Source organism: Bos taurus, chromosome 27, assembly GCF_002263795.3.
Source record: "Bos taurus isolate L1 Dominette 01449 registration number 42190680 breed Hereford chromosome 27, ARS-UCD2.0, whole genome shotgun sequence".
Taxonomy (NCBI): domain Eukaryota; kingdom Metazoa; phylum Chordata; class Mammalia; order Artiodactyla; family Bovidae; genus Bos; species Bos taurus.
This window is the reverse complement of record NC_037354.1, coordinates 7,930,925-7,958,294: the sequence shown is the minus strand read 5'-3', so window position 1 is coordinate 7,958,294 and position 27,370 is coordinate 7,930,925. Positions and strand designations below refer to the sequence as shown.

Sequence of the window (27,370 nt, the reverse complement as noted above, 5' to 3'; positions counted from 1 at the left end):
CAACAACCACCATCACACCATCAAAAAATAACCTGGTACATAGGTAAACAAATCCCCATGATACCATGCTCTCAAAATACCAGAACAGAAACTGAACCTGTTAGGACAACTGCTGCTGCTGCTGCTAAGTCGCTTCAGTCGTGTCCGACTCTGTGCATCCCATAGACGGCAGCCCACCAGGCTCCCCCATCCCTGGGATTATCCAGGCAAGAACACTGGAGTGGGTTGCCATTTCCTTCTCCAATGCAGGAAAGTGAAAAGTGAAAGTGAAGTCGCTCAGTCACGTCCGACTCTTAGCGACCCCATGGACTGCAGCCCACCAGTCTCCTCCGTCCATGGGATTTTCCAGGCACTAGGCCCAGACTATAAACTAACTGTGCTCACTATGAGCAGTGGGCATCTCTGCAGATCACCAGTACCTGGCTCCGCCCTGCTCCAGCCCATGAGAGGATTCACTTCCTCACCTTGTGAAATTAGGAAAGGCCACCTGACCTTTCTGTCACATCTCTTGATGGTGCAACTTTAGCTGTAATTGTATCTAAAAATTACAGGTTTAATTCCACTTCATTCCAAAAACTACTGTGGTTGCCTGAAATAATTCCAGTTTTTCATTAATGTGCAAGACGGGGTGACCAGGTCATAAAACAGAGTGATTCTACAGATAGAGGGACTCTTGTTCTCAAATTGCCAGAAAGTTGAATCCCCAGAAGTCACTCTCAGCCTCAGACTAGTCTGTCTTCACACACTCAGATCGTCTTCCTCACTGGCTCTCTGAACAAGCCTGCTGCGTCTGAATCATCAGGGAGCCTGGAGCCCAGATACCAATTAAGTGTGCTGCTTAGGTATTGATGTTTGCTTTTATCCTCTTGAATAGCCTATAACTCCTTGATGGAGGAATGGACCCTTGGTCCAGGCTATTTACCTTATAATTCTTGGCCTAAGGCATGGCACATAGTAGGCAATATATGTTACAGGTGGGGTCGAGGATGAGTAAAGAAATATTCCGAAAGAAGTCATCACATAATGGTCCCAATAGTAGTAGTAATTTACTCTTTGGATAAATATTTATAAGGTGTTCCCTTGTGATTGAAACCAAAAATACAATTTTCGGACCTCAAATATGCACATCTGCTGGGATTAAGGAAAGCATACTTGTTACATAACCTCAGAAAATTTTAGTCCTCTGTTATTTAGTGGAAGGTCTTTGCTACTAAGGACATCATTTAAAAGGCAAAGTTCTCCAAGAAGTAGCTTTACCCCAAGCCTAGCTTAGATCTCTACAGGAAAGAGAATTCCCTAAACAGAGCTGCAAATGGTATCTGCTTTATGTGACCAGGTTTGTCCAGAGACTCTGTGTCGTGAGAAGAAATTACAGCACCACTTAGGGCGAGAAAACACATGTCTCTTGAGATCTTGTAATTGTGACCATCCACTTTAGAAATGTTAGCTTGCTGGTGAGTCTTTCCTTTTGAAATGTAAATTATTTTAAGAGACTTGTGTATCTGATCTCTTTAATGTGAATTTCTTTTTTCTGACTTAATGGTGATTTATTATGCAATTGAATGCACTAAATGTATCACATGAGGTTTAGTTCATCTTGAATCATAGATGGCCGCCACGTGTGAGTAATTAATGCTGCACAGCAAATATTAGGAGTTTACCTTAGATTCTATGTAATTAATGTCTAGAATGATTTGCAAAAGGAGAAGGCAGTAGAGGAAGAGATGGTTAGACAGCATCACCAACTCAGTGGACATGCATTTGAGCAAATTCTGGGAGATAGTGGAGGGCAGAGGAGCCTGGCAGGCTAGAGTCCATGAGGTCGCAGAGAGTCAGATATGACTTAGCAACTGAACAAGAACAATGTATTGTTAAGTATATGAAATGTTTGACTCGCTTTTCCTTTAACAGACAGGGAAATGCCCCACTATTTGTAGAAGGGAGATTTATCCTTCAGGGCATATGTGGGAATAAGGTTAGAATACTCACGTAGCTTTAGGAAAGGAGAACTCCTTGCTGGGAGCATCCTCAAGGGCAACCTGCTTCCAAGCCTGCCAGTGTAGACAGCAACTGGCAAGGAGGGAGAGTCATTTTACCTGCTCTGTTGTCTTTTTTAAAAGGAATATGTACCTGGAACAGTGTAAAAATCTGAGCCAAACTTGGATTTCTAGAGTCCTTGAATAATGGAGGTTTGGACAAGGTCACTAGTATCTGTTTTGTTTTTACTTAAATTCGTCTAAAATACCCTTGAATGCATTTTCTCTGACTAGTGTAACATAGGACCACAAACTGGACGGCTTAAAACAAAGAAAATTATTTTCCCACAGTTTTGGAGACTCAAAGTCCAAAATCAAGGCTGCTGGCTATCCTTTTTCCAATGCTTCCAGAGGAGGGTCACATAGGATCTACCTAGGGATTGCACCCAGGTCTCCACATTGCAGGCAGATTCTTTACCCTCTGAGCCACCACAGAAGCTATATAGGATCAAGGACCTACATACTTCAGTCTATCCTCATTCTAACTGATTGATCAATATAACTAATTATATCTGCAAAGACTCCTTCTTAAATAAATTCACATTCTGCAGCACCTGGGCTAGGATTTCAGTGTCTTTTGAGGAAACACAGTGCAACCCGTGACTGCTTCCAACCAGTCACAGGACAGACTCAGGTTGAACCACGTGGGTTCTGGCTTCTGTTCTTTGAATTATGTGAACGCCAAGGAGTCTCTCTTCGGTTTGCTTGTAGAACTGGCTCATGCCCAGCTGCAACCAGACAAGGATGTTCAGTTCAGCAAGGGCACCAGCGCAAACAGGAGAGCACTGCCATCCTCTCTCAACTTGTGAGGGAAAGGTTTCTGCAGAAGACAACCGCCTGCAAGGAAAACAGGAGAGAGAAACCCGCAGAGGATGGTGGCTCTAATCGTGAGAGGTCACAAACGGGACCCTACCGTGCAAGCAAAACCAGTTTCATTTCAGCCCTGGCCATTCCCAAGTGCACACTCACCCCTCCATACTCCTTACACTGCCTCACGTTATCCAGCTCTACATCATCTGGTGTTTCTTCTGGGATTGCACCGCCAGAAGCTGCTCAAAAGCTCAGGAGTAACAGGGCTGCCTAAACATAACAAGGCATAACAGGTAAGCCTACACATGCCTCCTTGTGAGGGAGGTAGCCGTGATGCTCAAACAGGTGGGGAGAATCTGCCTTTCAAAGCCAAGCAAAAATCAAAGAGGTTCAAAAGGAAATGCTTTCACCGATGCTCAGTTCATGGGTGATGTTACAGCATTGAATCCTCACAGTGAGAATGTTTGCTTTAGGGTTGTATAGTTTGAGTCATGTAATGGCCCTGGTACACACTGCAACATCAAGAATTATCACCCAGCTATTTGCATCCATTCCTCTCTCCACTGAAGCATAGCAGACGGTGGGTGGGATGGAAGGAATATTACACTCAATAAATCTGCTCCATTAAAGAGGACGTAGGAAACTGGTTTCAGAGACTTTCTGAAGCTGATATAAAAATCCTTCACTACTTGGGCCAGTCACTATGCAAGACGTGTGACAGCTTTCTTTTAGGGTCCACGCCAGTCATTTGCATCCATTTCTGGCTCTTTCTGTAGTTCTTTTAAACTTTATTTTCTCCTTCTGTAGTCCTTTTAAACTTCATTTGCATATCGCTCTCTTTTTTATTTTGAAAACGCTGTTGCTTTTTCCTTACTGGAGAATCATTTCAAATCCACCTCTCCTCTCTCTGTCTGGGACCATTCATGTGGAATTTTCCTCCTCAGAGCCATGTACCAAGTACACGTGTGGTATTTGAGTTCTGAGGGGAAGATGTATCTGTCTTTTTCTAAAACAAAAAAGCATAGGAAAAAAATGAGTGAATGTGGTACAGTGTATTTCAACTTATCATGAATGAGAAATACTGCAAATACTTTTAAGTTAAAGAGGATGGAATGAATATGTTACTTGCCAGGTCACATTTAAACAGTTAGTTCATACCTGGGGGATTATCCAAGTTCTCACTGACCTTGGCAATGAAACAAGAGCAACATTTTTTAAAGGATAAAATGTTCTCGAAAAACATCCCTAAGGAATCTGATGTGGCCTCATTTTGCTTTCATCACCATCCATGTTTCTTTGCCTATTTTTCTTCCTCAGCCAAGAAATAGGGAGTCTTTTAAAATAAAGGTAGGAAAAATGTCATCTTTAATTCTAATTCCATGTCTTGGATTACTGCTGGTCCTTAATAGAGTCATCATGGAAAGAATCTTCTGAGATCGTGCACAAATTTTACTCCTCTTGAGGTTAAACAACAGCAAAAGAGTATAAATTGAGAACAGAGTAACCCACAAAATTCTGAGCTGAATCCACTGGGAAGAATTTGTCTTGTTTATTTATGTTTGTTTTTCTTAATGTCAGTGATCCCACCAGCCAGTTCTTGTTCACAAGAAAAGATTTCATGGAATGAAATGAATGAATGAATGAAAGGTTGAATCCATTAATCAATGAATAAGTAAATAAGATATAAAAAAATGTTTGTAATGCTGTAATTTTTGTCTTCTTTGCAGATTATGTCTTATGTCTTAAAGGTTCAAATGTAATATTTTAAATGAATTCATAGCAATCTTGAATTGTAGTAGCATTCTAAAATATCAATTGCAACAAAATAAATATTGAGACATACGATCCGCATAGATATCTTTAAGGTGAAAGAATATTTTCAAAATTTAGGAAATCCATGACTCTCATCCCTAAGTTGATTTCTCTTGATCTTTCCAAGTAGTCACTTTCATTTTAAAACATTTAAAAAAATTTTTCTCATGTTTTCCTTGAGCAGATTTCATGCTAATAGCAAAGCAGATTGGTGACCACCAAATTGGTCACTACAGGAAAACCCACTCAATTATTCAAAATGAATAATTTCAAATGATTAAATTAAGCCAGTCCCATGTCCATGGAAAAACTGTCTTCCACAAAACCAGTCCCTGGTACCAAGAAGGTTAGGGACTGCTGTTTTAGTGTGTTAGCAAATCTCTAAGTGGGTTTACCAGTTATGCCCAAATCCAGGAGAATAAAGCACATTAATATCTCCTCTTGTCTTTCTTTCCTGGTTTGAAGAAATGCCTGAAAACTCCTTACAGATGCCCTAGAGCACGGCACGTTCATCTAAACACAAGACCTGCTGCTCCTGGCACACACAGCAATCCCCAGAATGTAACAGGTCTTTCACCCAAATGCTAACTGAAGGAATTTCATGTCTTTTCTTTCTTACTCAGTGTACATTGGGATAATAATATTTATTATGTGCACAAATAGAGTTTTGAGTATATGTATTCAAATATCAGAAAGAAAAATATATTAAAAACAATAAACTAAGGTTCAATTCAAAAAGTTAAACTATAAGCACAGAATAAACAAAAAGGAAACAATAAAAAATAAAGCCAGAAAGCAATGAAATTAAGTAAGAAAAATTATAAAACTGAATCTTGATTTTCTGAAAAGAGCATTAATAGACTAAATCCAAATAAGACAGATTAAGAAATAATTGCAAACTTTAAAAATATGTGGAATGAAAACAAGGATATAACTAGAGATAAAACAAATGTTAAAGTAATACTATGCACAATTATACACCAACAAATAAGATATATGAGATAAATTTTTAGTACAATTTACAAAATTAATTGGCAAAACTAGCTGATAAAAAGTACAAGATTTTTGCAGATAATAAATTTTATAGAATCAAAAATGGTAATTAATATTTCCCCTTAAATAATCATAAAGGCAGATGACTTAAAATATGATTCTATCAAACTTCAAATAAAATACAATCCTTAAACAAGTTTTTCTCCAGAAGAAAATAATTAAAGAATGAAAACTTGTAAAAGTACTTATTTATCTATTCGTTCAATATCTGCTAAGACTAGTACAAAATAAAAAGTGATATGCCTCCAAATTAAAATAGTATTTTATATGATTAAAAATTATATACTATTTAACATTATATGAATCTCATAATTAAAACATTAGCTAATTTAATTCAACTATGTATTAGAAATATAATCTGTCATGATCAAATAGGATTTATTTTAGAATTATAAATGATTCAGCATAAGAAAATAAATCATCATAGGTCTTAAAGAAAAATCATTGATCATTTCAGTAGATGCAGAAAATGACTTTGAAGTAAAATCTTTGTAAATCTAGAAAAAACAAGCATGTCTTTACATAGACTATTCACCACCATAACACTCAGTGGCAAATGTTAGATATATTCCTTTTTAGTTCTGGGCCAGAGTAATAAGCCTAGAATCTTTTGATCCATAGTCAGATTCATTATTCATTGCACCACTATTATCTCAAGAGAAATATGCCCAATGGTGAGTATATAAAATATGTCTAGGGAGCACATTTATTACCAACAGAGAACAGGAAATTCTGTCTAATGTAATAAAACAAGAGAAAGAAGAAAAAGCACATGCATTAATAAAAAGAGAAAAGTCATTTTCTGTTAAGTAATGATTCTGTGAGAATTAGCAGAGAAACTATAGAATTGATGAGCATTTAGAAATTTGCAAAACACATGCTCAAAATGGAAGTCCCTTTTTCTGAGTCTCTTGAGTATTCCTCCTTTCCTCCCAGATTTCATAATGGTGGCACATATAAATAATTAATTATTGTCTTTTTCTTCTTTAAACACTCTGGAAATCTCACATAGTCTTTTTATTGAAGATACTGCCTTTGTGTTGATGGTTTCCAAATTGAATCTCCATCCTATCACCTCCTCAGTTCAGTTCAGTTCAGTTCAGTTGCTCAGTCATGTCCGACTCTTCGCAACCCCATGAATCGCAGCATGCCAGGCCTCCCTGTCCATCACCAACTTCTGGAGTTCACTCAGATTCACGTCCATCAAGTCAGTGATGCCATCCAGCCACCTCATCCTCTGTTGTCACCTTCTCCTCCTGCCCCCAATCCCTCCCACCATCAGAGTCTTTTCCAATGAGTCAACTCTTCGCATGAGTTGGCCAAAGTACTGGAGTTTCAGCTTCAGCATCATTTCCTCCAAAGATATCCCAGGGCTGATCTCCTTCAGAATGGACTGGTTGGATCTCCTTGCAGTCCAAGGGACTCTCAAGAGTCTTCTCCAAAAGCATCAATTCTTCAGCACTAAGTCTTCTTCACAGTCCAACTCTCACATCCATACATGACCACTGGAAAAACCATAGCCTTGACTAGACAGACCTTTGTTGGCAAAGTTATGTCTCTGCTTTTGAATATGCTATCTAGGTTGGTCATAACTTTTCTTTCAAAGAGTAAGTGTCTTTTAATTTCATAGCTGCAGTCACCATCTGCAGTGATTTTGGAGCCCAAAAAAATAAAGTCTGACACCTCCTAAAGACCTACAATTAGTATTTCCAGCTCCTAACTCCACATTTCCGCTTGATGTTTATGAGTTATCCCAAACTCAGGATGTTCAAAACTTAACTCCAAGATTCCTGCCCTAAACTTGCTGTGCCAGCAACTTTTCCCATCTTGGTTAAGTGCAATTGCATCTTCAAAGTTGCTCAAGTAAAAAAATGTTTGGAACCTTCATTTTCTCTTTTTCCCCTCACACCCTATTTGATCCATCCATATAACCTATTGTCTCTAAATGTATCTTTACAATGCATTCAGAATCTGATCACTTTGAGCCACCTCCACCACTCTGGTCCAGGTAATACCGCACATCCCTGGAATGAAGGAAAGGGCTTCCCAATAGGTTTGCCTCTTACCCCTTCACAGTGTCTTCTCATCACTGCAGCAGGGACCATTTATCCTCATAAACTAATTCTCCCCTTACCAGCAGGTTTCCCTAGGCTTTGTTGAAGGGAAAATCTTCTGTGCCCTCTTAACGATACGGATTTGAAGATCGGGTAGGTTGTTCATATGTAGTAAATTCACTTTAATATTCATGTATTCCAGAGTATTAGGATGCTTTCCTGACACTGCCTAGGTAACTCTGGTATCTCCACTTTATTTACAGTTGACCGACACTGAATAGACACTTCTGTCAGCCAGCTGAATAAACAGTTGGAAAGAGATCCAGCTCCAGCACACAGAATCTAGCTCCTCCTCCTATTCTGGAATGTTGTCTTTAGACCCACTTTGGGTACCTGTTTTTATATTAGGCAGAGTTCTCATCACGAGCAAAAGAAAATGACTCTGGCCCATTTAAGCAAAATGTTAATTACTGACATCCTAGAAGATACTTGTATAATTGGAAGGGATTTGATTTAGGTCATACCTGAATGGTCTAGTGGATTTCCTACTTTCTTCAATTTAAGTCTGAATTTTGCAATAAGAAGCTCATGATCTGAACCCCAGTCAGCTCCTGGTCTTGTTTTTGCTGACTGTATAGAGCTTCTCCATCCATGGCTGCAAAGAATATAATCAATCTGATTTTGGTATTGACCATCTGGTGATGTCCATGTATAGAGTTGTCTCTTGTGTTGTTGGAAGAGGGTGTTTGCTATGACCAGTGTGTTCTCTTGGCAAAACTCTGTTAGCCATTGCCCTGCTTCATTTTGTACTCCAAGGTCAAACTTGCCTGTTACTCCAGGTATCTCTTGACTTCCTACTTTTGTGTTCCAGTCCCCTATGATGAAAAGGACATCTTTTTTTGGTATTAGTTCCAGAAGGTCTTGTAGGTCATCAGAGAACTCTTTAACTTCAGTTTCTTAAGCATTAGTGGTTAGGGCATAGTCTTGGATTAATGTGATATTGAATGGTTTGCCTTGGGAATGAACAGAGATCATTCTGTCACTTTTGAGATTGCACCCAAGTACTGCATTCTAGACTCTTTTGTTGACTATGAGGGCTACTCCATTTCTTCTAAGGAGTTTGGCCCACAGTAGTAGATATAATGGTCATCTGAATTAAATTCACCGATTCCAGTCCATTTCATTTCACTGATTCCTAAAATGTCAGTGTTCACTCTTACCATCTCCTGTTTCACCACTTCCAATTTACCTTGATTAATGAACCTAACATTCCAGGTTTCTATGTAATATTGTTCTTTCTATCATCAGACTTCACTTGCATCACCAGTCACATCCACAACTCAATGTTGCTTTTGCTTTGGCTCCGTCTGTTCATTTTTCCTGCAGTTATTTATCCACTCTTCTCCAGTAGCATATTGGGCACCTACTGACCTGGGGAGTTCATCTTTCAGTGTCATATATTTTTGCTTTTCATACTGTTCATGGGGTTCTCAAGGCAAGAATACTGAAGTGGTTTGCCATTCCACTTCCAGTGGACCACGTTTTGTCTGCTGCTGACAAAACAGATTCAAGGGATTAGATTTGATAAACAGAGTGACTGAAGAACTATGGACAAAGGTTTGTGACCTTGTACAGAAGGTGGTGATCAAGACCATGCCCAAGAAAAAGAAATGTAAAAAAGCAAAATGGTTTGTCTGAGGAGGTCTTACAATAGCTGAGAAAAGAAGAGAAGCTGAAGACAAAGGAGAAAAGGAAAGATACACTCATCTGAATTCAGAGTTCCAAAGAATAGCAAGGAGAGATAGGAAAGCCTTCCTTAGTGATCAATGCAAAGAAATAGAGGAAAACAATAGAATGGGAAAGACTAGAGGTCTTTCCAAGAAAATTAGCGATACCAAGGGAATATTTCATGCAAAGATGGGCACAATAAAGGGCAGAAATGGTATGGACCTAACAGAAGGAGAAAATATAAAGAAGAGGTGGCAAGAATACACAGAACTATACAAAAAAAGATGTTAATAATTCAGATAACCACGATGGTGTGATCACTCACCTAGAGCCAGACATCCTAGATGAGAAGTCAAGTGGGCCTTAGGAAGCATCACTACAAACAAAGCTAGTGGAGGTGATGGAACTCCTGTTGAGCTATTTCAAATCCTAAAGATGATCTGTGAAAGTGCTGCACTCAATATCCCAGCAAATTTGGAAAACTCAGCAGTGGCCACAAAACTGGAAAAGGTCAGTTTTCATTCCAATTCCAAAGAAGGCCAATGACAAAAAATGTTACAACTACCACACGATTGCACTCATCTCACACACTAGCAAAGTAATTCTCAAAATCTCCAAGCCAGGTTTCAACAATACGTGAACCGAAAACTTTCAGATGTTCAAGCTGGATTTAGAAAAGGCAGAGGAACCAGAGATCAAATTGCCACCATCCATTGGATCATAGAAAAACCAAGAGAGTTCCAGAAAAACATCTACTTCTGCTTTATTGAATACACCAAAGTCTTTGACTGTGTGGATCACAACAAACTGTGGAAAATTCTTCAAGAGATGGGAATACCAGAACTTATCTGCTTCCTGAGAAATCTGTATGCAGGTCAAGAAGCAATAGTTAGAACTGGACATGGAACCAATTTGGACTGGTTCCAAATTAGGAAAGGAATACATCAAGTCTGTATATTGTCAACCTGCTTATTCAACTTCTATGGAGAGTACATCATGTGAAATGCCAGGCTGGATGAAGCACAAGCTGGAATCAAGATTGCTGGGAGAAATATCAATAACCTCAGATATGCAGATGACACCACCCTTAGAGCAGAAAGCCAACAGAAACTAAGGAGCCTCTTGAGGAAAGTGAAAGAGGAGAATGAAAAAGTTGGCTTAAAACTCAACATTCAGAAAACTAAGATCATGGCATCCAGTTCCATCACTTCATGGCAAATAGATTGGGAAACAGTGGAAACAGTGACAGACTTTATTTTCTTGGGCTCCAAAATCACTGCAGATGATGACTGCAGCCATGAAATTAAAAGATGCTTGAAAGCAGGGACCTTACTTTGCTGATAAAGGTCCATCTAGTCAAAGCTATGGTTTTTCCAGTAGTTATGTATGGATGTGAGAGTTGGACTATAAAGAAAACAGCAATGAAAAATTGATGCTTTTGAACCATGGTGTTGAAGACGACTCTTGAGAGTCCCTTGGACTGCAAGGAGATCCAACCTGTCAGTCCTAAAGGAGATCAGTCCTGAATATTCATTGAAATGACTGATGCTGAAGCTGAAACTCCAATCCTTTGGCTACCTAATGTAAAGAATGGATTCATTGGAAAAGACCCTGATGCTGGGAAAGATTGAGGGCAGGAGAAGGGGACAACAGAGGATGAGATGACTGGATGGCATCACCGACTCAATGGACATGAGTTTGAGTGAACTCCGGGAGTTGGTGATGGACAGGGAGGCCTGGCTGGCATGCTGCAGTTCATGGGATTGCAGAGTTGGACACGACTGAGCGGCTGAACTGAACTGATGGAATGACTCAAAGCCAAGATCACACCACAAGAATAGTTTGATTAGAAAGGTAATCTTGGACGCTAGATTGCATATTTCCAATTTTGCTCTTATTGTTCACGTCCTGTCATTATCCCCTTGTTTTGGTAACCAAAAAGAAAGAGATAATTGCTCTCTCTTCTCAGTTTCTGTTGAATGTTGATGGATCCTGCTTCCACTTTCTATGCCATCCAAACCATTATTTTGATCACAGAGTACACTTCCCTATAGCAAACAGTCCAAATTCCTAGCTGACATTTGGAGCTCTTATACTGCCTAGCAGTATATCTTTGCAACCAACCAGCTCCTTCCACCCTGTTGGTTTTCAGTCTCACTTTTCTGTGATCCTCCTGTGGTCTCCACATCCCTGGGGATTGGATAATCCTGTTTTCTCCACCTAAAATGCCCTGTTTTTTCTCTTCTCTTCTCTCTATTCACTGGAATACCCAACTTGAAATTGCTCTATAACCCTGGCCCTGGACTGCCCTCATAATTCATGATTCACCACATCTCACTATCTTTTTCTAAGATTTCAGCATGAGTCTGAATTTCCAGCACAGCTTTACAACATGTGTCATCATGTGTCTTTCCCTGCAATTCTGAGAAGGAAGCACTCTCAAGATTTCAACACGGCTGCATTTTTCTAACAATATTTGCCATACCTCCACACCTTAATGTGCTGACTTGACATCCTTTCAGCAAAAGATTAGAGAATAAAACCCCCACTGATTTTAGAGCATCTTCTGAGCAGGGGTCATACATTTTCACAGGGTGTCAGAGACATCTCTGTCCAACACAAGCCACAAACCACAGATCGAAAGGATAAAACCATTTCCTGGCCCAAACCTCACCCTGAGAAGAAAGCCCTTTTTAATGGAAATCACACACAGTTCCTTCCTTAGAATTTTTAGTCTAATAAACCTTATGCAAATTGAGGAATAAACTCCATTAGGAACACTGGGATCTCGGCCTAGATTTGTCTTGATGTGGGATTCAAGGTTTTCAACTAAAGAAAGGATGTTGATACTCTTCTCTGTTTGTCTCCATATGTAACTCCTTTGAGGAAATATTTACCTTATATATGAAAGGCTTTTTAATGTGTATATGGGTACTATAATGCATTGATTCAAATATAAGAGGAATTATATTTAATGTCTATGTCTGATATACCAAAATCAGTCACACACTCATAAATCGTCAAGAAATTATGCAAAACTCCCCTTATCAATCATAAATCTTAAGGCCAATCATTGATCTTAAAATTAATCCATAAGGATACATGTGTCATATGAGTATTAAAGATTTTTCAGAGGTAACATATACTTTCACTCAGTAATTTCAAAAGAAGTTTAAATGCAACTAACCTGGAAACAATAGTTTATTAACTTCATGCTAACTTACATGGTGGGGCTTGGTTTCTCTTAGAGGACATATATTATACAGAAAGACAGAGGTAGGAGAGGTCCGGGTCTTTGATCTGAGTAGAGGATATCATGTGGAAGGGAAGCTAGGAAAATATACATTTATCCAAAGACCTAGCCAGTGGTTTTACCCACAGTAGCATAAACTCTAGCTGTAGGAAAGAAAAGCTTCTGGTGGGTCCCAGACTTTGACCACATCACTTCTATATGACAAGCTGAGGCCTTGTCCATAAGTAGTGCCTGCCTTCATCATTCAGAGACTTAACTGGGTTCATAACTTTTCATATATGTCTAACATCACTCTGGAACTCCATAGCTGCCAGCATCCACACAACACCAGGATCACTAAATGAATTCCAAGTGATTAGAACTAATTTAAACAGGTAACCTCCAAGAAAGGAAAATAGGCCAATCTTTTAAGTGTTTCATTATATTACATCATTTTAACCAAAAATTACATCCTGATTCACTTATGACTCGGTTACTCTCAGTTTGAACATTTTTTTTTTTTTTTTGCTCAAAGTTCCAATTTTGGAACTCTAAACCAGCAGGTTTCCCAAAGTGTCTTCTTTGGCCCTAAAGGGGTGCATCTAATGTTAAAATGTAGCGCTTATGTGGTAACTCATAGTCCATGAGAAAGCTAATTTTTGTTGCCTTAGGATTTAATTGGAACCCTAAAGGCTACCCACTCCAGTATTCTGGCTTGGAGAATTCCATGGACTGTATAGTCCATGGGGTCGCAAAGAATTGGACATGACTGAACGATTTTCATGTCACTAAAGGCTCCTACAGAGACTTAAAACAAGGGATTCATGTTTGATTATCAGTCACTCCTCTCCTGCAGTTAACTGATCCACAGTTATTTTGGAAGCACTAAGGCAATTTGCAAATCAGAGGGCATCAAATTATCAAGTTGGATAAAATTTCAAACCAGGCAATCTTCAGTGTTCAACATGGACCCTTTGGTGGAATCAATGTTCAAAAATCTTTTTTTTTGTCTCTGCATTGTAATTATTTACCCTCATTGCCTTATGTTAAATAAGGAAAGCAAAGTAGACCTGAATTTGATAAAAAAAATGTTTCCTGAATGATCAAAACACACTTAACTTAAATATTAATAGTAAGAATTCTTATCCTATAAGGGTAAAGTCTATACAAGTGTATCTGTACATATTGGCTGGGAAGAAAGCTAAACAATATCTTTGTTTAGGGTATAACTGACATTAATCCACTCCTTCATCTCCCACTTCATCAACAGAGTTGACTTGTAACTGGTATTTCATATACTCAAATATATAGTCATATATTTCATACATTCTATGAGACTTTGTTAATCATATGCAAACATTTGAATGATCAAGTAACTTTTCCATCTTTGGGGGATAGTCCTAGAAATTGTGTGGCTCATTTATTTTCCTAAACACCCTAAATATTCTAAAGAACTGTCACCCAATATCTTTCCACTTAATAATATTAATATATTCTCAAATAAAAATTCAAAGTGATGCTTTGAAGTAAGAACTACAAATGCAGAATGAATCAACAGAATGTTCTTTTTTCCTTTTTTATACAAACACAAAGGAGAAAGTTTTCCAAAAACTGAAACCAATGCATAATTTCTGTAGAGAAACAGTTTTACACAAATCACTGAAAATTATAAGTTCACAGGTTCATCAGTTCAATTCAGTTCAGTCGCTCAGTCATGTCCAACTCTTTGCAACCCCATGGACTGCAGCACGTCAGACCTCTCTGTCCACCTCCAACTCCCGGAGTTTACTCAAACTCATGTCCATTGAGTCAGTGATGCCATCCAACCATCTCATCCTCTGTCATCCTCTTCTCCTCCTGCCCTCAATCTTTTCCAGTGTCAGGATCTTTTCAAATGAGTCACCACTTCACATCAGGTGGCCAAAGTATTGGAGTTTCAGCTTCAACATCAGTCCTTCCAATGAATATTCAGGACTGATTTCCTTTAGGATGGACTGGTTGGATCTCCTTGCAGTCCAAGGGACTCTCAAGAGTCTCCTCCAACACCACAGTTCAAAAGCATCAATTCTTCAGCCCTCAGCTTTCTTTATAGTCCAATTTTCACATCCATACATAACTACTGGAAAAACCATAACTTTGACTAGATGGACCTTTATTGGCAAAGTAATGTCTCTGCTTTTTAATATGCTGTCTAGATTGGTCATAACTTTAATGGTAAATATCTATCTATCCTTTTTTGAGCATCTCTCCAAATTCCAGTTCCAGGGCCACACACTCTCAGCCCAGTATTTCTTCCATAACCCAAAGGATTCACAATCCTTTGCTGTCTGTTGTAACATAATATTAAGAATAAGACACTTTCATGATTATGGAGTGGTCATTTTCTCCAAACATTTTCTTTTTCCATCAGCTATCTGTTGAACTACTTCATCTGATCACCTGAATAACCAATGACTGACCACTCGTGATGACTGATTTCATCACAGACCTAGTCAATGGCTAATAATAGAATTGGTTCATAACAAGTTAGAAGGGTGTTAGAGTAACCCAAACTCAACAGAGAAACAAGACTCGGGTTCCAGTGGATTTCTCACTAACTACCTGAATGACTTCTGATAAACCATTTAAATTCTCTGGGTCTCATGATAAAATGAGGAGTTAAGTCTAATAAGTAATTCTATGATCATGTGTATTACTCATGGATATCTTAAATATATCCATATCCAAAAATAAACAAACACATCAATGGGATAAATAGAGAAACATGAACACACCCAAATAACTGAGTGCATTTATTTTTATGGAAAAAGTGGCATCACATAACAATATTAACAAGACTGCACTTAATAAATTATGTTTAGGTGATTGACACCCTCTTAAAAATAACTTAATTGCATCCCTAGCTTACTTATTAAGCCAAAATAAATTGTAAGTGGTCCACAAATGTAAATATAAAAAAGCCAAAACCACAAAAATTTAAAAGAAAGCATAGAGAATGCTTTTATCAGGTCTGTATGGGGAAACCCTTTCTAAGTATGTCACAAAACTTCTCTGGAAGGATATATTGATGTATTTGATACATTCTAATTTAAAAATGCCTGAATAAAACTAAAGTCAGAAGACAAACAGAAAACTTGATAAATATTTATAGTACTTAACACATGGGGTTGATTTCTTTAATATGTAAAGATGTCTGACAAATCAATAAGCAAAAGACAAGCATATTATTTCTAAGTAGTTAAATATGAAAATGCGGTACACAAAAAAGGATATTAAAAGGGCTTTTAACATGAACTATACACAATCTCATGCAAATATTCGAATATCTCTTCTAGAGTTAAGAGTTGAAGGAATGCCATTTGATTTTCTTTTCATTTTTAAAAATTTTTCATTGATTGACTCTAGAGTAGAAACCATTGAACTAGATAATGCTTAAGATACACTAACCTCTGAAGTTATGTTTTTGTCTATCTGTGATCCAATCTATTTTCCTATCCCATCTCCCCTGCTGCTGCTGCTAAGTTGCTTCAGTCATGTCCGACTCTGTGTGACCCCATAGATGGCAGCCCACCAGGCTCCTCTGTCCATGGGATTCTCCAGGCAAGAATAGTGGAGTGGGTTGCCATTTCCTTCTCCCCGTCTCCCCTACCTAACCCACAAATATCCAATACAGTATCAACCCTGCAAGCTGCCCTCCTCACTTCTTTAATGGAGGGACTAGATGTGTTGAAGGGGAAATTAGTCTTCTGTTGAACTGGAACTTGTTCAAATTCATGCCTGTGGCATCAGTTACATTCCCTAAGATATCTAGAATTTGGGGCCTTTTCCTCTCACATTCACTTCGGCTTTATCATCCTGAATGATTCCACTTCCTCACGCCTCTGCTTAGCTTGTGTTGCTTGTTCATTTTTATCAGATGACCTCATTTCCTTAATTCACAGAGGGAACAGAAATCATTTTGATTTTCTGTTTTTCTGACCACTGTCCCACCCCAAAGGGCAAATTTCCTAGCATCCCTATCCTCTTTTTCTCCCTCATTTTGGTATCAGAGGAAAATACATCTCTTCTGTACAAAGGAGGCACCTTTATTGAAGTTCTGCATCCCAGAGACTCCTTCTACCTCAGTCCATTCTGCATTATCTTTTCTCTTCTCTCTCTTATGTGGGTAGTCTTTTCCACTGCCTGCTCTTCCATTCCAGTGGTCCTCATCCAGGAATAACTTGCCTCTCTCCCCAGGGTACTTGGCAATGTCTGGAGACATCTTTGGTTGTCACAATGGGGGGCTACTGTACTGGCACCCAGTCGGGGTGCTACCGGCTACCAGCACACCAGGGCCGTGGATGCAGCTATACATCCTGCAGAGCACACTCCATCACTCCAGCACGCCTGCACGTGTTCCTGGCCCCCAAGGCTCCCAGGCTCACAGATCCTGCAGCCTATCCTTCCTTCCTTCCGCCCGTCCTTTCTCTTTCTCTCTTTCACTCTCTCTGACACACACAGAGAAACACACAAACAAATTATATTTTAAACACATTTTTCCCTTGACGCTTCAACTCTTTGTAGCTATTCCTATCTTTATCTTCCTTTTTTCTTAGCCAAGCTTTTTTTTGGGGGGAAAAAATGATTAAACCCATTGTTATCATATCTAACCACTTAAGGCAATCTGGCTTCACTGAAATCATTCCAGCAAAGGTCACTAACAACTCAGTGTTGCCAAATCCTAAAACAAATCTCAGTCTTATCACCGAAAAATTCTCTGAGGCGTTTTGTCTTGTCAGGTTTTTATTTTTTTTTTTTCTTTTTTGACAGATCCTTCTTTAAAATTCTCTTATTCTCTATCGTCTCACCTTCCATTCCCAGATCTTGGAATAAAGACTTTCTCATTTGCCATTCCATGATTCTCTGTGTACTGTGCTCAGTCACTCAGTCCTGTCTGACTCTCTGTGACCCCGTGGACTGTATCCCGCTGGGCTCCTCTGTCCATGGGATTTCCCACACAAGAATACTGGAGTGACTTGTCATTTCCGTCTCTAAGGGATCTTCCTGACTTATGGATCGAACCCACACATGATGATATTTCTGATTCCTTCAAAGCTTTTAGTATTCTCTTCTAAGATTGTATTTTTAATTTTAAGAATTTTATATCCACCACCTAAAGGCTGATGGCATGTAGATATATAACTGTTAACAAAACAATTGTATGGGAGTCAAGGCAAATATAACCAATCATCTCTGAGGGTCTCATCCTGTATATCCTCAAAGCACTTCAAATTTTATATATGAAAAAATGAACTTATATTTTCACACTTGAAAATTATGTCCACTCTTCTGCATTTTCTATCTCATTGCAAACATCATTATCTAACCAATCTCCCAAGAAAGAAACCATACACCTTGAAGCTCTTCCATTCCCTATCATCCCATACAATCTAATCAGTTTTGTTGTTTAGTTGCTCAGTCATGTCCAACTCTTTGTGACCCCCATAGACTACAGCCCACCAGACTCCCCTGGTTCATGGAATTCTCCAGGCAAGAGTACTGGAGCAGGTTGCCATTCCCTTCTCCAGAGGACCTTCCCAACCTAGGGATTGAATTCGCATCTCCTACATTGCAGGTGGATTCTTTACCACTGAGCTACCAGGGAAGTCCGCCCTAATCATTGAAAGTGAAAATGAAAGTCACTTAGTTGTGTCTGACTCTTTGCAACCCCATGGACTATACAGTTCATGGAATTCTTCAGGCCACAATACTGGAGTGGGTAGCCTTTCTCTTCTCCAGGGCATCTTCCCAACCCAGGGATCGAATCCAGGTCTCCCGCATTGCAGGCAGATTCTTTACCAACTGAGCTATGAGGGAAGCCCAAGTATAAAATCTACACCATTAATACCTCCAAGGGCCTCCCTAGTGGCTCAGAGGTTAAAGCGTCTGCCTCCAATGCAGGAGACCCAGGTTCAATCCCTGGGTTGGGAATATCCCCTGGAGAAGGAAATGGCATACTGAATATTCTCCAGTATTCTTGCCTGGAGAATCCCATGGACGGAGGAACCTGGTAGGCTACAGTCCGTGGGATCGCAAAGAGTCTGACATGACTGAGCAACTTCAAAGATGTCCCATTCAAGTGGGTCACTGCTCATGCCTTGATTTATGTATCCATCACCTCTCAATTGGATAACTGTTCAGTTCAGTTCAGTTCAGGTTAGTTGCTCAGTCGTGTCTGACTCTTTGTGACCCCATCGACTGCTGCATGCCAGGCTTCCCTGTCCACCACCAACTCCCAGAGTTTGCTCAAACTCATGTCCATTGAGTTGGTAATGCCATCCAACCATTTCATCCTCTGTCATTCCCTTCTCCTCCTGCCTTCAGTCTTTCCCAGCATCAGGGTCTTTTCCAATGAGTCAATTGTCATGGATAATTGCAACACCTACAAATTGATTTCCCCACCTATAGCCTCTCTAGCATCACTGACTCAATGGACATGAGTTTGAGCAATGGTGAAGGATAGGGAAGCCTGGCGTGCTGCAGTCCATGGGGTTGCAAAGAATCTGACACAACTGAGCAACTGAACAACAAGCCTCTCTACACTGCTTCAGAGGTCAGCTTTGCTTCATCATAATCTCCCCTCTCTAAAAGCCCCTCTTAGTTTTTCATCTCCTGATTCTGACTCTGAGAAATTTTCAAAGCACAGAAATCTTTGTACTCAGATCTTTGCCAAGCTCTGAAGCTTTATAGCTTCTACTTGGCTTGTTCCCCTTCATGTTCCAATAACACCAACTGCCTTACACTTTCCCAGTCTCATCGAATTGTTTCCATCTCCTTGCCTTTGACATTTTTAATCTTGGTACTAGAACCGACTGGCATGTTCCATTGAGCAAACTTCTGTTCTGCTTTCAAGACTAAAGCAGGCATCTCTCTAGAGAACATTCTTTTGCATTTCTTTGAGAATTAATTGCTCTCTCCCCTCCTCATTGCCTTTCTGCTTTGGACTTGCTTTTAAAAAGTTACTTCTGTCACCTCGATCCCAATTTTAAAATATACTCTTCCTTCTCCTACAAAATATCACTTGTTGAGGAAAGATTCATGCCACGGGAGATCAATGACATAGCACGAGAGCTTAGAAAAATACTCAGGACAAAGTGCTCAATGAATGTTTGCTGAAGGAAGAAAAGAGGTAAAAAATAAGGCAACCATAAAAATTTTACTACTAACCTAATAAACAGTCTAACAGTTTTTAAACTTTGGCATCCAGAGCATTTATGAAATGTCTACACACCCTTGGTGGTGTACTGAGCTCCGTGCAAGGCAAACTAATTTAACTGGTGAGGTGGGTTTTAGGTAAATATAAAACTATAATCCTTAGTATTCATCAGTTTGATGCAATTCTGTTCTCTCGGTCACACACACTAGTGAATTACCATAGCCCTAAAGTATCCCTTTCTTTAGAGTCTCAGTGGATATTCACTTGCCTCAGTTAATTTGGGTTCCTTACAAACAAGAACCATATTTCTTCAACTAGATTCCAAGGAATCTAGTTCTATGAGACTTTCTCAAATAAAAGGGTCTCACAGTCAATCACGCTTGTGCAACATAAATGTCTTATATCTCCAATGGACACGCAGAATGTCCATGAGCATCTTCAAAGTTCTGAGAAAGTTATATAGTAAGGAAACCTTGTTTACATTTGTTGAGTGTAATGTTTCACAAACTCATTTAATCATGGAACCTCTTTCATGCCTAATCTATAAAATCTCACAAAACTAGTGTTCTGTGAAACAAGCTTCAGGATATTGGTCAGAAGTGTGGTTTGAAAACCATCAATACTTCACCTCCTTCCCATCATCAATCCTCCCTGCTCCACTGACTCATGTGGGGGATGGGCCTTGGAGAATGGCTGGAGGGATGTATACTCATTCCTAGAATCTCTTTACCTAAAGTTGTTTAACTAAAGTGGAAACAGTCCTGCACTTTAAATGAATCTGATTTTTCATAATATATCATAGAACCAATATCATATGATTATTTTGCTATCAGCAGGCAAGGGGATATGCCTTAAAGTCATTTTAAAGGCATATAAAAGATCACCAAGACAATAAAATGAATAAAAAGCTGAAGGATCCTATTTCATAAATAGATAATAGTGTGACTTCAAGCTTTTCCATTTCACCAGGAGTCTGTCCAGTAGCTACGTAGAGTATAGAGCTGAAAGGAATTCAGGGATCATTGAACTCAGCCACTTCATTTTAGGGAGGATTTCAAGGCCCAGAGAAGATAAGGCACTTATCAAATATTAGTCAGGTGCTTAGACAAGTTGACAACATGGAGCCTGTGATTTCCGTTTCAGTGCTTTTCCTACATTCTACTTTCTGCTAATGAATTTAAGTCAAGTGGTGGAGTTTAGGGTTGGAATCAAATAAAACCTATGTTGATATAAACCTGATACATATTCAGTTTCATGTTGCTTATAAAACACTGTCACAGGCATTATTCATTATACCCGCCTGCCCAGCAAGGTGAGGCAGGCCGTTTGCACTTTTTTCTTAGCAAGATTCACAACCGAGCCCCAAAGTGAACAGTTCCCCAAGCCTGTGAAATGATGCCTCATTAAAATGCACTGAAACTTAGTTGTGTTTCTAGGGATATATCGAGGAATAATTTACACAAACCAAAGAGGAGGTGCATACACTTCAGTGGAAACTGTGGTTCTGAGCAAATCACGACAGATCAGAGGTTCTATTCATCTATTTTCTGCTGCTGCACCATGCAGGCAAAATTCCAAACTCTTCATGGCTCAAAATACACATTTTCAGAAATCCAAAGTGTTTCATTTAAATCAAATCTAACAGAAAAGACAAGCAGTCTGATACATGGGGAGCTCATCTGAAACCACTCTCTCAAAGACAAGAGAAAACAAGATTGGTATTGAAGTGGAGCCATTCTCCAAACAGTTCCCATCAGCTGGAACCGAGGCCTCACTAAATGCAAACGACAGAGCTTCACGGAAGATTAGAAAACATTCTAGTGCAAACAGTTCTCCAAGACCCGAAGAACCAGGTCGCTGCTATGTCAACACTTTGCACTGCTTCGTAAACAGATAAAAACATCAAGCTGGCTTGCTGTAAACAGATCTACAGTAGAAGCCAGCATGCTTCTCACACAGGGCCCTGTGGACCAGTGGAGACTCAGTGTGCAGACTTGGAGTAGCATTTAACCGTTCCCATTGAAGTGACGACTTTCCTAAAATTGGGCCATTTGTTGAGAAGATAGTGATGGGATTACAAGAAATTCAGGGTGACCCATAGCACATTTCAGCTACTACTTGGTAACTTCTAGCTCTGCCCCATACCACTTCTGAGACAAACAACTATTTTCAGGCTATAATTTAAAATAGGAGCTGAAAAGGGTGGATGTGAAAATAACTGACTGAGGCCATTGGGCAGACTTCTGGGATCATGAGACAGAAGTCTCAGGGAGAAAAACAAAGACTGAGCATGAGTTCATACCACCCGAGATTTATGAAGCATTTGGCATATTTGGCAGAGTATTTAATTATCTCCCATTCTACCACAATATCCATTCACCAATCCTAGCATCCACCCCCTCTCTGCCTTCACACTTACCAGAAGGAAAATGAATGTGGATAATAGAAAAGGGGAGTCATCCCATACAACCTGTGTGTATGGAACAACTGAATGGGAGTCACCTTGGTTTTTTGACAGTTTTTCAAATTAAAGTATAGATGATGTATTATTATACAAATTACAGGTGTACAATATAGTGATTAACAATTTTAAGAAGTTATACCCTATTTATAATTATTTTAAAATATTTACAGTATTCTCCATGTTGTATAATATATCCTTATAGATTTTTTTTAACATATATATACCAGTAAATTATTTGCATTTATTTTCATGGGCAATTACATATTTTGTGTGTGCTTTCAAGGGATTTATTTTGTTGTGGTGTGGGTTTGGGCCAGGCAGCGTGTAAGATCTTAGTTCTTGACCAGGGATTGAACCCGGGCCCCCTGCATTTGGAGTAGGAGCTGTAACCACTGGACCTCCAAGAAAGTCTCTCTTGTAGCTTATTTTAAACCTCATAATTTGTATTGCTTAATCCCCTACCCATGTATTGCCTCTCCTCCCTTCCCTCTCCCAACCAATAACCAAACACTGCTTTGTTTTCTATACCGATTCGAAAAGATGCATACCTGAAGTTCATAGCAGCATTATTTACAATAGTCATGAGATGGAAATCACCTAAATGTTAATAAACGGAATAAGATGTCATTTTTTTGTGCCTTTAAGAAACCCATAAGTGGACCATACGGTGTATTCTACAAATTCAATTTTTCACTTGCTATTCATGAAAACTTCACACATCTACTTTGTCCTCTTAAAAAGCAGCAAAAATTGTCCATAAAATAATGATGCTACATTTTACTTGGTCATTTTTCTACTGAAGGCTATTTCAGGCTCTGGATACACATCAAACTGACTAATTTCTTGGGAAATTACTAGGGTTGGCTTGGTAAACAAAGGAGGATAAGCCTGCACCTATAAGTGTTAATGTCTTCATGTGGAAAGATTACTAGTCTTCAGGGAAGTGTGAATCAGAACCACAGTGAGAGGTGACCTCAAACCTGCCAGAATAGCTGTCATCAAAAAGACAACAGATAACAAGTGTTGGTGAGGATGTGGGGAAAAAGAATCCTCACGCACTGTTGGTGGGAATGTAAATTGGTAGAGAATGTAACCTGTGGAAACAGTGACAGACTTTGTTTTCTTGGGCTCCAGAATCACTGCAGATGGTGACTGTAGCCATGAAATTAAAAGATGCTTGCTCCTTGGAAGAAAAGCTATGACCAACCTAGACAGCATGTTAAAAAGCAGAGACATTACTCGGCTGACAAAGGTCCATCTAGTCAAGGCTATGGTTTTTCCAATGGTCATGTATGGATGTGAGAGTTGGACTGTGAAGAAAGCTGAGAGCCAAAGAATTGATGCTTTTGAACTGTGGTGTTGGAGAAGACTCTTGAGAGTCCCTTGGACTGCAAGGAGATCCAACCAGTCCATCCTAAAGGAATTTAGCCCTGATTATTCATTGGAAAGACTGATGCAGAAGGTGAAGCTCCAATACTTTGGCCACCTGATGCAAAGAATGGACTCATTGGAAAAGACCCTGATGCTGGGAAAGATTGAAGGCAGGAGGAGAGGGGGACAACAGAGGATGAGATGGTTGGATGGCATCACCGACTCAATGGACATGAGTTTGAGCAAGCTCTGGGAGCTGGTGATAGACAGGGAAGCCTGGTGTGCTGCAGTCCATAGGGTCGCAAAGAGTCGGATACAACCGAGCGACTAAACTGAATGGAACTGTAAACTGTGGAGAACAGTATGGAATTTCCCCAAAAGGTTAAAAATATAATTACAATAGGATCCAGCAATTTCACTTCTGGGTATCTACTGAAGAAAATAAAGACACTAATTCAAAAATGTATATACAACTCTATGTTCATTACAGAATCGTTTACAATAGCCAAGCTATAGAAGCAACCTAAATGTCCATCAATGGATGGCTAAGTGGATAATGAAGATGTGTTTGTTTGTATTTATATAATATGTGTGTGCATATACACACAATATAATAGAATATTAGTCATAAAATAAATGAAATCTTGCCATTTATGACAACATGGATGGTCTCACTTATTTGTGAAAAATGAAAGCAAAACAAACAAAACAAAACAGACTCAGATAAAGAGAACAAAGTGCTGGTCACAGAAGGGAGCGAGTTGAAGGGGTTGCACAAAATAGATGAAGGGGATTAAGAGATACAATTCTGCTTCCTTCACTGACAACACTGAAGCTCCTGTGTGGATCACTACACAGTATGGAAAATTCTTAAAGAGACGGGAATACCAGACCACCTTACCTACCTCCTAAGAAACCTGTATGCAGGTCAAGAAGCAACAGTTAGAACCAGACACGACTGAGCGACTGAACAGCAACAGAGATACGAACTTTCAACTATAAGATAAATATGGGCAGTTATAAAATGAATAGGTCTCAGCATAAGGAATGGAACCAGTAACACTGGAATAACTTAGTATGGGTGACAGGCAGTGACTGAGCTTGCCTCATGCACGTTTCATAATGTATTCGGTTGTCAAGTCACTGTGCTATGCACCTGAAACTAACATGACATTGTATGTCAACTATACTTCAATAAAAATCTAATGTCTTAGAAGGGGAATACATTTATATATTGCTTGAGAAACTAAAAGTAATAGTTTTTAAAAGCTCTGCAGCCTTAGTTTACTTGAAAGGCAGGCTGACAGGCTATACAGGAAAGTGTCCTTCCCACCTTTACAAATTCCGCTGATCACTCCCTGTGCTTCTGTAACAACTCTCCCCTGTCTGTACCTCCCTTTATAACCAGTCTTTGCGTCTTGTCTTTGATGTTGATGATCGTCTGATTTTATGAGTATAAAACATTAACCAAGCAGAACACCACTGACTCTGTTGGGCCCTGGTGCTGTTCATTCACCCCTTGTCTCTAGTTCCACCCCGCCCCCCAATGTCTGTGTTGGCTTCCGGGGTTCTGCAGACTATGCTCCCCACACTCCCTTCCCTGGTCATTCAGCTCCCTGTTGAGTTCTGTCATTGGAAAGCATGGTCAAGAGATCAGAAAGCAGGAGGGACAGAGAAGTTTCCTGCTCTGGTTCCCACTGCAGTGGATGCTGCTGGCAGCTGGGGATTTTTGCTGTCGGGGCGGTGGGGATGGGCTGTCCCCGCAGCCCCCGAGTGGTGCCTGCGGCTCTGGAAGCTCCAGGAAGCTGCAGGTGCAAGTTCTGGCGGCTGAGCTAAGAGCACTGGCAGGATCCTGATCTTTGCACATCACTCCTTCCTTTTTACTCCCTTGGCTCCTTCTCTCCCTCCCTTTGCTCCACCAGTCCTAAGTCCTTTGTACCTAGTCCCTCCCACTTGAAATACATAACATGATTTTTTTCCCTAACTGAACACTGATTGACACATTACTTTTAGCCCTAACAACATCCAAGGTTGGCTTCTGGTACAGAAATATTTACCCAAACTATAATAATTTCTCTCTTATACCTCACTTCAAGCCTTGATGTATGCAAAGAACAACACATCCAATATAAGCTGTTACACGTGAAGTTGATGGGCGCTTAGAAAGTAATAATCTGGCCCCAAAGCAGAGAATCTCGTCTTATAAATGCAAGCAGTGAGCCCAACAGCAAAATACAAAGCCATCAGAATGTTAATCAGAAGCTCAGGTCCACCATGCATATGTCTTATGTCCATGAAGCAAAGCAACCCAGATGACTGACTCGAAGTTCACAGGTAGCTTGACACTATGGGTTCAAGCTTCGAAAGTCACTCAGAACAACTGCAACATTTTATCAGTTGTGCTTGTAGCATTTTGGACCAAAGCACCTAAAATATAGCATCCTATTATTGTGTGAATCTCCATGGCAATCAGCCCATTACAAGCTTCTAGGGAGGACATTGATGAGTCCTCTGTGGTTCCAGAGACAAGAGGTCAGCAGCTCATACTGTCAGAATCACATGGCACCAATGGTAGACAAACAAAAAGAGCTCAGAATGCATATATTAATGTGCCACAGTTAATATTTCTGCACAGTTTGTTTTTTCAGCAGTATTTTGCTATCTAGGGACCCCAAAAATGTGTTTTGCTTTACAAGTAAGACATGATTGATGCTTTACTAAGAGACTGTTCATAACAGAACAGATGTCTCTTGACAAGAAAGTTATTGGTACAAGCAAACTATATTATTGCAATAATGCTAAGGTTCAGAGTTAAGCAAAAGATAGCAAGAGTGTGGGAGAGGGCAGTGGGGAGAGAGACAGTAAATTGAGAGAGTGAGCTACAGTTTGGTCTGAGTCCACATCTGAGGCTACCACATTGACTTACTCTGGGATATACCAAGGCTGTACAGCCCTAAACTAATATGTCCCAGCTTCAAAAGCCAATGTCTGGTGAATTCATTTGTCAATATCTTAACATCAAGCGCCTATTTTCCCAAAATCCTTTGTGTATATGAAAATGTCTTCTGTGCAAATTAAAGGTGCTATTTCCCTCATTTCATCACAGCAGATTCATAGCATCATACAATGTACAGGGTTTTGTACCACTTAGAATTTTATCCTGGTGTTCACTACGATGTTTTTTCATTATTGTCAAATTGTACAGAACACAAATCTAATAGAATTAAGAGGTCAGTTGTCAGAATTAACAGGATTTCTGTTGTCATTGTTCAATCGCTCAGTTATGTCTGACTCTTTGCAAGCCCATGGACTGCAGCACCCCCGGCTTTCCGGTCCTTCACCAGCTCCCAGAGTTTGCTCAAACTCATGTCCATCAGGTTGGTGATGCCATCTAACCATCTCATCCTCTGTCATCCTCTTCTCCTGCCTTCAATCTTTCCCAGCATCAGGGTCTTTTCCAAAGAGTCAGTTCTTCATATCAGGTGGCCCAAGTATTGGAGTTTCAGCTTCTACATCAGTCCTTCCAATGAATATTCAGGACTGATTTCCTGTAGGATTGACTGGTTTGATGTCCTTGCAGTCCAAGAGACTCTCAAGAGTCTTCTGCAACACCAC

At 39.7% G+C, this 27,370-nt stretch overlaps 1 non-coding gene across 1 annotated transcript; it reads left to right on the top strand.

Moving 5' to 3' along the window:
* Positions 1-18,623: 18,623 nt before the first annotated feature.
* On the top strand, positions 18,624-18,695 carry TRNAW-CCA (transfer RNA tryptophan (anticodon CCA)). Its single transcript has one exon. It is a non-coding gene; the product is annotated as a tRNA-Trp (tRNA).
* Positions 18,696-27,370: the final 8,675 nt, after the last annotated feature.